At 35.6% G+C, this 15,991-nt stretch overlaps 1 protein-coding gene across 4 annotated transcripts in view; it reads left to right on the plus strand.

Moving 5' to 3' along the window:
- LOC150097187 (interleukin cytokine-related protein 17.1-like) overlaps nucleotides 1-11,331 on the plus strand; it is a 37,087-nt gene extending 25,756 nt beyond the window's left edge. For 2 of the 4 annotated variants that reach the window (XR_016549684.1, XR_016549685.1), the window contains exons 3-4: nucleotides 8,148-8,188; nucleotides 11,010-11,331. The gene's annotated coding sequence lies outside the window, so the exon portion shown is untranslated. The remainder of the gene's footprint in view (nucleotides 1-8,147; nucleotides 8,189-11,009) is intronic. The other 2 variants (XR_016549686.1, XM_090407436.1) reach the window with 1 other exon arrangement.
- The last annotated feature ends 4,660 nt before the right edge of the window (nucleotides 11,332-15,991 follow it).

Genomic DNA, 15,991 nt, shown 5'->3' on the forward strand with positions numbered 1-15,991 from the left:
TATATATGTAAGAAGAAAGAAGAAAAAGGAGTAGCAGTGCACCCTCTTGGTGCATATTTATTTATATTTTTATTAAAAACTATTGTTAATATTATCAATGACTGATTTATAAGTGTATTTAAAAATGTACACTAAACAGTTTTAATTTATTATTATTATTATTATTATTATTATTATTATTATTATTATTATTATTATTATTATTATTATTATTATTATTTTAATTTATTTATTTATTTATTATTATTATTATATGTACAATTTTTATAAAGCTAAATTCCCCTTCTTCCGATGTTCACATTTCTGTTTGGGAAATCCTTCCTTATTATAGTAACGTGCCAAACTATTTTAGAAAGTGTTAATTTTTATTAAACAAATCATGATAGGGGATTTTTTATTTATTTATTTATTTTTATTTGCACTTCTACCATGGACATTACATCTAAGTGAAAGGAATTTTAAAACTGAGTCTGAGAAAACTATATTTTGTGTCAAATAAAGGCAGATATTTAAAAATGCATTCCCAAGTATTTTGTTTTACTAGTTGTGTAACTATAATTTATTCTTTTAATTCACGTGTACGAACTGAATCTTTTGTTTCATAACACATTAATAACATGATTTAAAATGAAATTATGTGCAAGCTAGGCCATATCAAACGTAAATTTCAATATTATCAAACAAACGTAAAACTAACTATTTATTACTTAAATGAATGGTAGATTTACAAGCGGAAACTGTGATTCTACATCAAGCAGAAATTTTTTCGCTATGTAAAATCACCTGATGAATTGCGCGTGGAATTTCCAAGGTCCATATCCTGCAATTTTGTCCGTTGACATAACCCGATAAAATTAAATGAGTGTTTGACCAAAAAACCGTGGGGAAAATATTATTTGCACTTAGTTGCGAAAGTTGCTAGTGAAATTATAGTTGTTCGCTGATTTCGGAGGACTGTCACAGATTTCTTGACGCACACTTTTTGACATGCGCAGTACAGTCATCCGGTTGGCTTCTTACACTTGACGCTGCATGTGGGTTTGTACTTGGCTACTGTATATGAGTTTTGTACTTTTCGTGATGAGGCCTTATCAGGGTAGCAATCATCCAGGGGCAGCTCGTGCATAGGAAGTGCAGCACCCGTAATTTTTCTCGATATATAAATATACTTATTAATTCATTTATATTTGCTTAAAATATTTCATTTTATCATCAACAATCCTATACAATTCTCTTATTTTGTATAAAAAATGATAAAAATCCATCTTGTAGCACTTAGGAGGGCGAAGGACGCTAGCAGCACTGTGTTTACCACAGTGTCATATTGCTACACGCGCAAGCATATGCACATCATAGTGAGATGCGAGCTATTAGCGTAATGCGGCACTGTCCGTCGCGCAGTTCCACTGTTGTTTATATGCAGTTTGCGCCAGTAGTAGAGTGTTTGTATTGCTTATCGTGTTTACTTCGTCTCTTTAAATATTTGGACATTATAATTAAATGATTTAATTTATTTTTATTATTTTTTTGTTTCATGAAAAAATATTTCATGAAACAAAACAAGAAGAATATATTTTATTTTTAAGTAATTTTGAATTATACCAAACTGTATAATTTTATCGATATTAAACAATATTTTTTCATGTTTATTTTTTTTTTTTTAATTTTTACCATAATTTTGATATTTTATTCAAACACGTATACACTGTGCTTACAGTGTGTATGTATATTTCGAAAGTTGCAGTATAAAGCTATACCAGTGGTGTAGCTAAAGCCTTTGCCGCCCGGGGTGGTCCCTGAGTTTTCTGCCCTTCTCAATACACACTAGAAATACTACAAAAAGTCAAACCAAGTATAGGGAAATAAATTAAAACACTATGTTTATTTTTTAAGTAAAACCTTAATTTTAACAATCTAAAATGTTATTTTTCTTGCTTTTCCGTTTAAATCGTCGATGACAATGGAGAAGTCTATTTCATAGTAATGTAGGTAATTCATAATCAGTTTTAATTTAGAAAAACTCCTCTCACAACTAGCAACAGTTACAGCAATTGTGAGGAAAATTCTCAGTAGTATTACAATACTTAAATATAAAGAGCCAATAGGCTTCATTTCGGCGATATAAACATTATTAAAATTAAGGGGATATTAACTTTACCACCTTTGCTGCGAGTTGCCCGAGATTGTACTACGTACTAGGACTACTTGCATTAGCTCACGCTACCAATCGCCGATACTTTTATAGTTTACTATATTCGGCATGGAACTCTCTGATTCCAATCTTTGAGTTTCTTATTCGGTTTTAAAACAATGTGGGTATTACAATATTTGCAAATGAGTTCTTGGGACTGTATTTTAGAATTAACTTCAAAAGTTCAAAAAAGGTTGAAAGTGTCGCCAAGGGCGGGCCGCCCCACCCTAGCTACGCCTCTGCAGCACCCCCACGATTTCAAGCCACGAGCTGCCACTGCAATCATCCTCTATTTAAGATCGATCAGCATAGGATTTCTACTTCTCTCCTCAGTTTAATGGTTAATGGGTAGCGATTCTACTTTGCTAGGGAAAAATAATTATAGAACCAGCCAGTTTTCTGTTGCTTTTCTTGCCCAACAGTAAGTATTCATTACTAAAATAAAGAGTGAAAAGGCTTCAGTTCGGCGATGCAAAATTATTTAAGCAAAGTGGATATTCACTCTTTAACATACAAAGACGTTTGTGACACGTCTTTTGTTTATTGCACCAAAATTGATTTTGAATTTTGGTTTCACATATAAATACAACCGAATATAGATGCTACACAATCTTGTGCCAATTTCCTTTCAGCCGAGAAAAGTTGCCAATGGCGTGTATCGGCTATTTCGTTTGCGTTTGCACAAATTCATCATTATTTTTCAAATAATGATGAATTTGATCCAGCAAATCATCCTCGCCCAAAAAATTGGCAGAAAAACGACCGCTTTCTGATTTTTAATTGGTACGTTAAGGGGTTAAATCCAGAGACACCCAAACCATTGGAAATGGAGACTTATCAAAAAAAAAAAATAATAAAAAAATCTGCTAACGCCTTTTTGCTTTCGTATAGGGAATATGTAAGGCCGTTGTAGCCCTATTTATCTTTTGGAGACTGAGTGGGCAGTTCAATCTCCACTGGTAGCCAATCAGAGATAGCTAACCCTAACAGGCTATCACTAATTAATCGATACGCAATGAAGGCGGCAGCTAACAAGTATTGCCATCTCGTAGTCCCTAACCCTAACACAATATATTTAATGTCTGAAAATAGTGTGGGTTCGACGGCCGATTTTCTTGAGTTTACAGGATGAAAAACCCGAGTTTCTGGGGGAAAAACCGCTTACCCATGCCAGAGATCGACTAACTATGGAACCGGTCGAAACAAGGTTTAGAAAAAGTCCCTCTAGTCGGCGACTAGATTCGAACGCAAGTCTTTTTCCGTGTGGTCAAGTGCCGTCGAGTGCAAACGCCACTGCTACTGAGCTACACAGGCTCAAGGAGACTGATAATAATACAAATCCAAAAGAATGAATACCCCCAGTCATCCTAAGAGATAAAAATCACTGGATATCCATTGTCGCTTTACTCAGAACATTGGAAATCACATTTACGAAAGCTACCAACACAGAAGAAGGAATTCGCATCCAACCAAAAACGTCTACCAATTACAGGAAACTAACCAAATTACTTGATAACAGCAACCTTCCCTACCACAAGAGCGAGAAGAACCTTAAAATAGTGCTCAGAGGCGTAACTGAAACAATATAATCATATCAGACCCCCCAAACAAAGGATTCGGACTAGTTAAGGGCAGCTGCATGCACAGAGCCAACAAATCACCATAATCCTTAATTCTAGCAGAAATCAGCAAAGACCCGAGGCACATCTACGATCTCCAAACTATCTGCGATTTAGTCATAAAGACTGAATCATTAAAACACAGGTCAATAACGACGCAATGTCAACACTGCCAAAGTTTGCATATACACTGCTGTTGCAAAGCAGATTACAGATGCGTTAAATGTGATACAAACATGTAACTACAGAATGCAAAAACCATGCACACAACACCAGCAAAGTGTGCTAACTTGGAGGCCCACACCCCACAAACTACAGGGCTGTACAGCATTTCCACAGAACAAAAAGACTCAACCCCAGATCAATAAACCTCAACAAGAACAGAACCACCATACATGCCACGACCTCCACAAGCAGAAAATCTTACACAGAGGCAGCATCGCCAAGACCAACTTACCCCCAGACTATGATCAACCTACCAACAAAATTCCAGTAAACCCAACATGTCAAATTTGACAAGCTTCATTAAAAAATGCTATCAGAACTCCAACAAACCAACCCCACACAATAAGCTAAGGACATCATTCTTAGATATACTCAGTTACTATTCTCAGGATTCCTCAATGGATAAACACAATAGGAAACCCACCTCACTACAGATTGTCAGCTGGAACGCAAATGGAATAAAAAACCAAATCCTAGAATAACAGAAATTCACAGCAGAGACCCAAGCCGATATTATCCTCAGCAACGAAACACATCTGCGCCCAAGTGACAAAACAAAAATCAACAACTATATCACCTACTGCACGGACAGATCCTATGCAAGAAAAGGTGGCACAGCCATCTTCATCAAAAGAGGAATACAACAGGAATCGAAGTCTACATGGAAAACATAAACAATCTCATCTGTAGCATACAACGCGGGAAATAAAAAAAAAAAAAACTAGAATCAGACCCGGAAGAACTACTGAACGCAGTTAGAGCATTGATCCTAGCCGGAGATCTTAACTTTGAACAGTAGAAATGCAAAAAGCAATGGCAGAACACTCAATTCATATGCTACTACAAGAAAGATGACAATAATAGGACCCACAGAGCCCATATTCTATGGAGCCGCCAGCCATACTTGATATAGTATTACAAAAGAACGTAGCACACGGCTATCAAATACAAGTTCTTGTATTCTCAATTATATAAGTTCATCCATAACCTCATTATATCAACTGGAACCAACTACCTTCCACTTTCCAGGAAAACCTAGGCCCAGTACTGAAGCAATAGAAAAGGCAGCAGTAACAAAAACACAGCCATATGTGATCTGCCGAAGACTTCCAGATGAAATAAAACAACTTATCCGAGAAAAGAACAGGCTACGAAGACAATATCACAGAACAATGCATCCCACAGATAAACGAGCAGGTAATAGAAAAATGTATCAGGTTCGGTACGCACTAAAAGACAACCGAAACCAACTTTGGAACAATAAGATACATCGCCTAAGCACTGAAGACCAGTCAATATGGTCAGTTAAGAGGTCGCTTCGCTCAAAGCACAGTACAGTACACTCCCTCCAATCAAATGCGAATATGGGATAGCCTATAAAATGAAGAAAAAGCGCAAGTATTTGTAGATAGCTTGGATAAACAATACAGCCCCAATTATGTCCAAGTAGACTTAAACTTCATAAGAAAAATCCACATCCAAGTGCGCAAAATAACTCAGAACGCCAACCCCTAATCTAACAACAAACCCATTTCCCCAGCAGAAATATACCGAATTTTAAGAAACTCTATACCAAGAAGACCCCAAGCTCTGACGGATCACGAACAAAGGGCTTAAGCTGCTCTCACGCAAAGGCATTATGCATCTAGTGGACATCACCAATGCCATTCTACAGCTAAACGGTGAAAAGATAGTTTCCACAGACCTATCGATCCATCAGCCTACTATGGAGTGGTTTTCTAAAGCCGAATTATTCGTCTAGTACGACGTGGTTGTTTTCTGCTGCCTCTTAGATCCGTGCAAGTATAACGCGTTCGGCTACAGAAAACAACCACGTCGTACTAGACGAATAATTCGGCTTTATAAAACCACTCCACAACTCAACAAATCTACAGAGTCATAGAATATATTACCCAAGGATACAAATGGTACCAGCACTCTGGCGCAATCTCCTGGACATGCCTCGGGCATTCAACAGAATCTGGCATTATGGATTAATTTTCAAGCAGGAATCCCGTTACCACTAGGTCTACTCAAGTCACATCTGAACAATAGAAAATTTAGGATAAAAATAAATGGATTAGATCCACTGAAAGAAAAATCATGGCTGGAGTCCCCCAAGGCTCTTTACTGTCTCCCTCGCTCTTCTCCATAAACGTGGCAGATCTCCTTAAGTTGTTCCCATCGATCACCGCCAGATCCCTCCAATACAACTGGCCATAAACAAACTGCAGATAGTAATCAACGAACTAGAGAATTGGCATAGCAAATGGCGAATTTCAATCAACCCAGAAAAAACGTCTGCAGTACTATTCACTAGAAAGGAAAGCAAAACCAAATACATCCATACAAATGTTCGGAAAAATCATCCCTTGGCACAAATCAGCAAAATACCTAGGAGTTCAGCTTGATAAAAGCCTAAACTTCAAGTCACATAACTAATGCCTCCACTAAAGCCAACAGGACCAGAGTACAGCCTCCTAAACCTAAGCAACAAATTCTTCTCTACAAATCAGTGAAAAGACCTAAACTAACCTACGCCTCACCAGCCTTGGGACACACGACTAAAAGAAACATCCAAAAACTACAATCCAGAAAAGATGACTAAGAATTGCATTAAATGCTCCCTGGTTCATCGGAAACCTTCAGCTACACCGAGAAGCTTGCTATACATCAAGATCCACATGATAAACATAGCAGAAAAATTCTCCACAGTCAAACACCCAAATCAGCTAATTCACTGAGATGGGTGATTGTATTCAGACCACTTCAAACATAGTAGACCGAAATCCTTCATCGCAAAAGAAAACTGAAACAACACAAAATGCTCACAAAGAGCAGGTAAAGCACACACTAAACCTACACACATAAACAAGAACTCAGATAAAAGGATAAGGTGTAAAGAACTCAGTCCATCATTCAAAGAAGTTAACAGTTAATAATATATGCAGGAGCGTAGTTAATTATACACGCCTTTGCTAATCTTCTATCATGGGAAAGCGGTTGGAGATTATTGGTACTGTTTACTTTTATCTTCAAGATTTTCAACTTTTGTTAATAATTTATCCGAGTTTTTTTTTTCTAAACCCTTCATTAATTTTCCTACTTATAAAAGATGCTACACGCAAGATATTAAGGGTTATTATAGATTAATGAGGTTCTAAATTAAATGGGAAAAAAACAAGAGCTGCCTACCTCCTTATATATCGGGAAGCTGCATAAGAAGAGGGTGAGGAGCAGGATTTTGTATTGAAACTGGTAGTGAGTGATTGCAACGCATTGCTTGGGAGTCTCGTGAGCGCGAAAACGATGAATATACATTCCTTGAAAAAAAATAAAAAGTTAAAGGACATCCCAATAGACAAGTTGCATCGTGCCAAGTGTTTGTAGCCAGTATAAATTGCAAGAATATGATGCTCCCAAGGAGGCAGTATAACCGTGTCCAGGTGAAATAGATGCAAGAAGGCAACTGACGGAGCTTAAAAGAGGTGTTCTGATAGGATTGCATATTGCGGGCTTATCGGTTCGGCAACTTATTGACAAATTGGGGCATTCCAGATCAACAATCAGCAATACCATACTGAGATGGAAGCGCAGGGAGTCAATTGCAAGTGCTACCCGCAGTGGATGACCACCACACTCGCCGAACATGACAGTAGGATGTTACGAATGATATAGGAATATTTCCGCTCTTTCCCCCTATTTTGCCTCCCTCATTGTTACTAATATCGACATTACTGGGATCACAACTAGTACTTGCCACGAGCTCAGAATTTTTGGTTTTGGTCCTTTCGCTTATTTTCTCTTGTACATTAGCTGCTTCAGTTTTTAAGATATTTATGCAAATCTCCCGCTTTGTTTCTGAATATTGCGTTTCTTTTTCCGGTTTTCGTTTGCGATATTCTGCGCCTGATTTTTTTTTTTTCTTTTATCAGACATATTGGAATGTTAAAATTATTTTAAAAGTCAAATCCTAATAACTGTATCAAAAAAGTGTTATCATTACACAACTGTATATATTTTGATTATATTTCTTTAAATCGGTTTACTCTTAACCAATTATCTCATTTACGATCGTTTGGTCTCATTGATTAAATGAGATTTACATTTAGGTCAACTCACAGCCAACAATGGAATCGGAAATAAATGCAAGGTAGGTGTTCTGCTATTGTCGTCTGAAATTAATATTGACAGTGCGATGTTAAACGCAACATAATACTAGTATTATTTTAAATTATGATTTTTAAAAAATATACAGTACAATGAAGTTTTATTATGTAAAAATTTAACTAACGACATCCGGAAGTCTGGTTTCAACAGAGAAGGAATAAATGACTTTTTTATGATTCATTTTTCATATAGTTTAGGCCAATTTTACTGCCCCAAGAAAACTTGTCACCTCGTGCAAATGCATGTGTTGCACCGTCGATAGAGCCAGCCCTGGACATTCGCCCCACAACAGACCAAGACCAAATTACAGCAAATTACAGGAAGAATGGTCCAAACTTCCCATTGATCGCTTTCGTACGCTTGTGAAAAGTATGCCCCGTACGATTCATGGCTATTTATTCCTTACGCTATAGTGTCGGTTGACTTCCTTCTTTCCAAGCAACGTATTTAAGGCACGGTATGATGAAATTGTGTGTATGAGAGACAATTTGACTTCGTTTTTTTTTTTTTGACTCCTTGGAGATCTGACAATAATATGTTACAACTATATATATATGTGTGTGTGTGTGCGTGTAGAAAGTTTTTTACCTTGGGTATACTATACGTTAAAGACACCAAGCAAATTTATAAACTTGGTTTTAATCCTTTTTCCCAAGTATAGTATACCCAAAGTAAAAAACTTTCTAAATCTCTCATCCTGCGATTTTTTTTTTAATAAGGTCAAAGCACCTTGTGTAGGTAAAATTTATAAGTTCTGCATTAATTCAACCTCGGCATCTCTGAGTCTAGCTCCCACTGACGATAACTCAATAAAGGTCGAAACTGGTCTGGGTAGTGAGCATTTCCTTTAATGCAAAACATCATACATCTCCACAAGGGGACGTGCTTTCATTAGGGGAGATACTAAGGGGGAGTGATCAGAGCTTACTCCACCTTTACCACAAGTTGCCTCAGACCTGAACTATTGTTCAAGTGCAAACTTGACTTTTCTGTTTGCTTACTTGGGAAAAAGGATTAAAAGCAAGTTTATAAATTTGCTTGGTATCTTTAACATATATATTTTTTTATTTTGTTTATAACATTTATTATATTATTTATTTATTTAAAATGGTTATTTAAAAGTAGAGATGAGGAGCCATTTTATAGGTTTTCGATGATTGCATTTTGTCACGATATCTGTTACATAGAAGATAATGAAGTATTTAATTTATTGACAGTCACAGTACATTAAAAGTATAAAATTGTAAATTAAACAAAATTTGAAATATATTGTTAGCAAATATGATATTCAGTAAATGTACTTATGAAATTATTTTTTTAAATTGCTAAAAGAAAATATCCATCTTCTTTTAAAATTTTACAACTTAGCCTATACCAAATTCTAACTCTTCAACAAGAGTTTCTTGAAAGACCCAAACTCCGATGCTTTTTATTAGGGAACTTCATTAAGGTCTGCCACATTCTGTGAACTTATTAATAATTAAGAAAATATATTAATTCATGATTCCTTTCTGCGTTTTAATGTATTTTACTTTTACGTAAAATACTAAAGCAACAAACTCTCCTTTGGTTTTGAAACTTTTAAAACATCAGAGGCAAATTTTGCTTATCTGCTTGTTAGAATGTCGAATGATAATTATACTTCAACTTAATGTTATATTGAAACCCTTTAAAAAAAAAAAAAAAATCCTTAAATGCCTTTTATGACAAAGGAGTGGGCAGAGGTCCCTTAGTGTATTTCTTATGAAAATAGGTGGTAAACATTCACTCTTGAATGTTTTTTTTTTAATTTTTATTTTAAATAAAAATAAATGTTTAAATAAAAATAAATAACGATTTCAAATTTCAGAGAAATTTAAAATCGTTTGTTACCATTAAGGTATAGTTTAAGGAGGCGAGGCATTCTCAAATGCAGGAAATTTGTGGTTTCTCCTCAATACAATTCTGTGTTCACAACTGAGAAATTTAGGAAACATATAGGACATAAGTAGGAATCGGTTAAGGGTGTAATATACCGGGAACGCAGCTTTCCAAATCGAGCATTTTTCGATATCATTTCAGGTGATATTTAACTGAAGTTAAATATGACTCGAATAAAAACAAATACAGCTTAACAGACTTATTTTAACATTAAAATAAGTGACCGTGTATCATCGATGCAAACCATCTTATAGGTTCGATTACCAAAAAGAAGAAATTTTTCAGGGTCTTCTTTCTTTGGGCTCCGTGACAAGTTGTAAAAAAAGACTTTAAATAGAATCCAGGCACAAGGGATTCAAACCACATGGCTGCTAGTTGAGTGGGCACACTGTCCACTCAAAACGTAATGATCCCCAGCTGGTGGAGTTGGAAACCCTTTATATTAGCAGCGACAAGAGCAAACTGAGATGATTATAAATCTTGTCCTAATCCTGTTCAGTTTACGTATCCACTCTTAATATTTTCCTCACTAATAACCCATCAGAAACAGACTTTTTCATCCTTTAATCAGGCCAACTTGCTTAAGGACAGAAATTAAGTCATAACACAGTGTCCTCGTACAGCCATAAATATTTTCAATACCACAATTGATATCCCCTACTAAATTATCTTCAACTGCATTTAGCAATTTTTTTTGTAAACGAGTCGCACTGCAGTGAAATATTTTCCACATATAAGTGCTTTGTTACGGTGTTAAAATCTCACATCATCCTGATTGACTTATATTCATTTTGTACAGAATTATATAATGAGTGTAAATTCCATAAATAGGAATACATAGCTTTGTGATAAGATAATCTAAATATGTATTTATTTATTTTTAGGCATATGACAAAGTGCCAAGAGGAAAGCTCTTCAAAATGCTACAGCTATACGGTGTAAATGGAACATCGCATCAAAGCAATACATAGTCTCTATTTAAGCTGTAGTCAGCAGTTAGACTTGAAGGAGGGACAGGAAGTTGGTTTGATGTTAAATCAGGTGTGCAACAAGGGTGAATATTATCTCCACTGCCATTCATCATCTATATGGATCACGTTATGAAGAAAATTGGAATTAAATCTGATATCAAAATTACTGATGTTAATATTAGCTCTTTACCATATTAATGTTATACTTCTGAATAAATCCAGTACACATCTTCAAGATTCCCTGACTAAATTGAATAACTGTGTAATAAATTTGGTATGAAAATCAGTAATAAAACGACAAACACAATGAAAATAGGCAGAAACAATGACATCAACTGCATCTTCTGAATGGAGAACCAACACTGTCCAACCACGGATCCAAGACCCTCGGCTGGCAATGTGCAAAGAAAAGTCAATTCACGTTGAAGGGGAGAAAGGAATAAGGCAACGTACAAATTCATTACCAACACGCGAAATCACGTGCTTTATACGTAAAAATTTCCAACTGTTATACAAGCAAAATAGTGACCACTTTAAAAACTAGAATGTTCATAAAAGAAAAGCTAATTTTCCGACGTGTAATAATAAACACTCAACCCAGGAAACACATTGATTATCCTATTATCGGAATGGATTTGCCTTCTCCTGACATGTGCAGAAGTGTCAAGGGGTCTCAGAATCTGTGGTCGCACAGTAGAACAAGTAAAACATTTCAGCCATTTAGGAACAATTCTGAGTGAAGATGGCAAATTAAATTTTGAAATAGACAACAGAATTAGTAAACTTGGTATGGTAGGAAGTCAGCTGAATAAATTTATATCAAATACGGTAAAAACACTAAATTAGCTGTATACAAGACTGTTCAAACTTTTTGTTATGGATCAGTGAACTTTGTTTGAAGTAAAACACTTGAGCAAATATTGAAAACCTCTGATATGAGAGTTCTGAGATAAGGACGTGCACATTTGGCATCAATGGAAGTATCACATTAACACATCGGGAATGTGTTAGTAGAGCTAATCTCAGGTAGTACATAAACAGAATGGAAGAGGAAAGATTAGCAAAACAAATCTTCTTTGCCAGGGTTACAGGGAAAAGACCGAGGAAGACCAAGATGTAGATATATTGATACCATAAAAAAAGTGCCTTAAAAGACAGAAATATAAGATCTGATAATGTTGGAGTCTTGACAGGTAACAGATTGATTTGAAAGAAAATTGTTGATAATAGTGTAGCTTATTTAACTTGGCTGTGAAATAGGTTATTATGCCTAATATATTAGGCATAATAGTAGTACTGTCATAATTATCTGTGCATCCCTGTGAGGGCACCTATCAGGAATTTGATGATGAAAAGAAAATGACATCAGAATCAAGAATGTGTGAACAGAGTTAACCTAAGACAGAACAGGAAGACAGAAGATTAACAAAACAGTATAGATGAACTGACATAGTTATGAGTGTCTCGGGCTGGCTATGCTGGAGACCTGAAAAATAAATAACAAATTTGGAAGACAATATTTATTAAATAGTAATGAAATCCTAATGGTTTGCTTAGGAATATCATATACTTTAGTGCACTCATGGAAGGCACATGCTAGAAAACAATTACAGTATCTCTAGCCTCAAAAATGTTTGAGAAAATAATACCACAGTATTCAGATGCTCTTAGATGGAAGAACCACAGAGCATGTGTGTGCATACATATGCATGCTGACAGATATAGTAAATTGTGAAGATATGATTACTTGACCTGTTATTACACAAAATTAGATAAAAATTGGGTTTATCAGACAATATTTTATTTATCACATAATAATAAAAACTATTTAACTTGGCTATAAAACAGGTTATTATGCCTAACATATAAAGGGAAGATAAAATGAGAGAAAAAAAAAAATCTTTTAAGGTGCAAATAAATCTAACATTTCACAGCACAGTGTGTGGCTACAGGCTACTTTATCAGTGCTCCCATACATTCAGCATTACGTGGAACCACTAAAATTTTGACCCATGTTTCAGAGACTAAACAAAAACTTTACATTAATGATACAAATTATTGCATTTATGTTTTATACAGATGACAGAATTACAAAAGAAAATGAGTAACTTTAGCTATTTAAATCAGTCAGAAGAATTGTAGAATAAAACTAATGGACACGACAATAATGATCCCTATTCCATATTACATTCATAAAATATCTAATTTTAAAAGACTATGATAATTTATTTACAGGCTTTATGAAACTTATCTGCAACAGTAATTTAAATAGCAGAAGTTTTTAAAATATATAAAATGTAATTTCATTGGTGTGCTGGGTAAGTTTAGGAGCAATCTACAAACCAATTTTTGACTGTATATATTGCAAATATTCCCCGTGTTGGGGCGGGTAGTAGAATATCCCAACCACACTCCTGTGTATCGTAAGAGGCAATAAATGGAGACCCAGTCCCCCCCCCTCGGGTGTATAGCAGGGTCCCCTTCGGGGGTTGGTCGAAAAGCTAATCACCCCACCCTGTAAAAATTATCTGATTATGGAAACTGCAAATCTGGATGAACAAATGCTCCTGGCAACAGACGTGATTTGCGAGATGCCAGAAGATGGTTATCTAGCCTGGCCTGATGTGGATAACGTATATATGACACATCAAGGGGAAAGCCTTTTGGAACCCTTGTTGTTGAAAGAGCCACTTATGAAGCCACAAAAAATTCTAAAGACTGGATCATGGAATGTCAGAACACTGCACCAGGTAGGAAAAATTAGGCAAGTAACAAATGAAATGGACAATTACAAGTTAGACATTTTAGGCATCAGCAAACGCAGATGGACTGGTTTTGGTAGACTTATAAAAGATAATACTGTACTCCGGATCAGAGGAGAAGCATGAAAAAGGAGTTGCACTAATATTGAACCCAAAAGTAATGAAAAGCCTGATGGAATGGGAACCAGTAAATGAATTATAAAATCCAGATTCTATTCCAAATTCATCAAACTTTCTGTTGTGCAGGTTTACACACCTATTGATGCATATGAAGAAATAAAAGAATGATTTTATGAACAACTCCAAGAGGTAATAAATAATATTCCAAAACACGATACGATAATATACTTATTGGCAATCTTAATGCAAAAGTTGGTAAAAGGTCATGTGTAGAAGAACGTCTCGAATCCTTAGGTTTCGAGGCATGTGGAGACCTAAATGAAAATGGCATGATGTTTGTATCCTTTTGTGAAATAAACAACTTTGTCATTGGAGGAAGTAAATTCAAGCATAAAGAAATACATAAATTGACTTGGATCGCACTGGACAGCAATACAAGAAACCAAATTGATCATGTTGTCATCAATAGTAAATTTGTAAGATCCATGTTTGAAGTGAGAGTCAAACGTGGTGCAGATGTTGGTTCTGACCACTTCTTGTTAGTGACGAAGTTGAAATTAAAACTTAAAAGTGTGTTAAGAAAGAAAAGAAGTTCAAGAACTGCATTTGATATTGAAAAATTAAAGAAACAAGAGAAAAGTTTGCTTTGGAGATAAAGAACGGATTCAATACAGTGTTCCAAAAGGAATGTCCCGATTTGAAAATTGTATATCTCTGCAACCACGAACCACAAATGAATGCGACTTGTATCATGTGAATGGCCTTGGCCCAGAGTTTGATATGACGAGCGCTAGATGCCCAAATAGCCACTACGCTTAGTTAATGAGAAGATGGCGCCAGTTAACAAAAGGCATTTTGTGTTCTAGAATTTAGCAAGACTGAGTCAGTGATTACGGTGCAGCATGCGTTTAGACGATGTTACGGAATTGATCCACCATTGGACAAAAACATTGGTCGTTGGTATCGACAATTTCAAGAAACAGGGTGTTTATGTAAGGGAAAGAGTCCTGGATGACCATGCACCTCAGAGGGGAATGTGCAATGAATTCAAGAGGCTTTTCAGCGAAGCCTGTGCAAGTCCATTCATTATACTAGCCGAGAACTTACCATCCCTCATCCAAATTTGTCAGTTTCTAAACGAAACATTGCCTCAACGTTGGATTGGACGCACGGGACCCCAAGACTTGGCACTACACTCTTGGCCTCAAGATCTCCAGACATTACACCTTGTGACTTCTTTTTATGGGGATACGTAAAAGACTGTGTTTATTTTCCTCCATTACCCGCTGACTTGGATGAGCTCAGAACCAGAATCATGGCTGCAGTAAATTCTGTGACAGAAGACACCCTCAGACGTGTTTGGGATGAATTTAGCTATTGGCTTGATGTTGTCTGTGCATCAGGCGGAGGGCACATTGAGCATTTGTAATTGTGGTGAGTGAAACTTTAGGCCTTACTTATACTTGGTAATTTATTTTGTAACTGTACCGCATTTTCATTATTAAATATAATTATTTGAAATCGGGTCATTCTTTTTGAAACACTCTGTATATTAGAAATAGAGGAAAATAAAGATGTAACATTAGAAAACAACAAAGTAGAAGAATATTGGGAAAACTTCAGGAATACATACAATGAAGTTGCTGCAGATGTAATTGGTAAACGAAGAAAAAAGAAAAATAAAGAATGGTTAACTGCAGAAACTTGGAAGATCATTGAAGAGATAAAAAAGATTAAATCATTAATGAACATTACAAATTCAGAATGATTATATAAGGTACATAGCAATCGCTACACTGAACTAAATAAAAGTGTAAAGAGAGTTGCATGAGCTGACAAGAGAAAATATATTGATGAATTAGCAAAAGAAGCACATGCTGCAGAAAATGGACAAATTATACAACTTTATCAGATTATAAAACAAATCAATGGTAACAAAAAAGCAATTCTTGCCTCAATTAGAGACAAACAAGGAAAGTTATTGACGATTGACTCCAAAACCCAAGCAAGATG

This window comes from Typopeltis vanoorti, chromosome 17 (genome assembly GCF_054136105.1).
Source record: "Typopeltis vanoorti isolate ZY-2024b chromosome 17, IOZ_Tvanoo_1.0, whole genome shotgun sequence".
Classification (NCBI taxonomy): domain Eukaryota; kingdom Metazoa; phylum Arthropoda; class Arachnida; order Uropygi; family Thelyphonidae; genus Typopeltis; species Typopeltis vanoorti.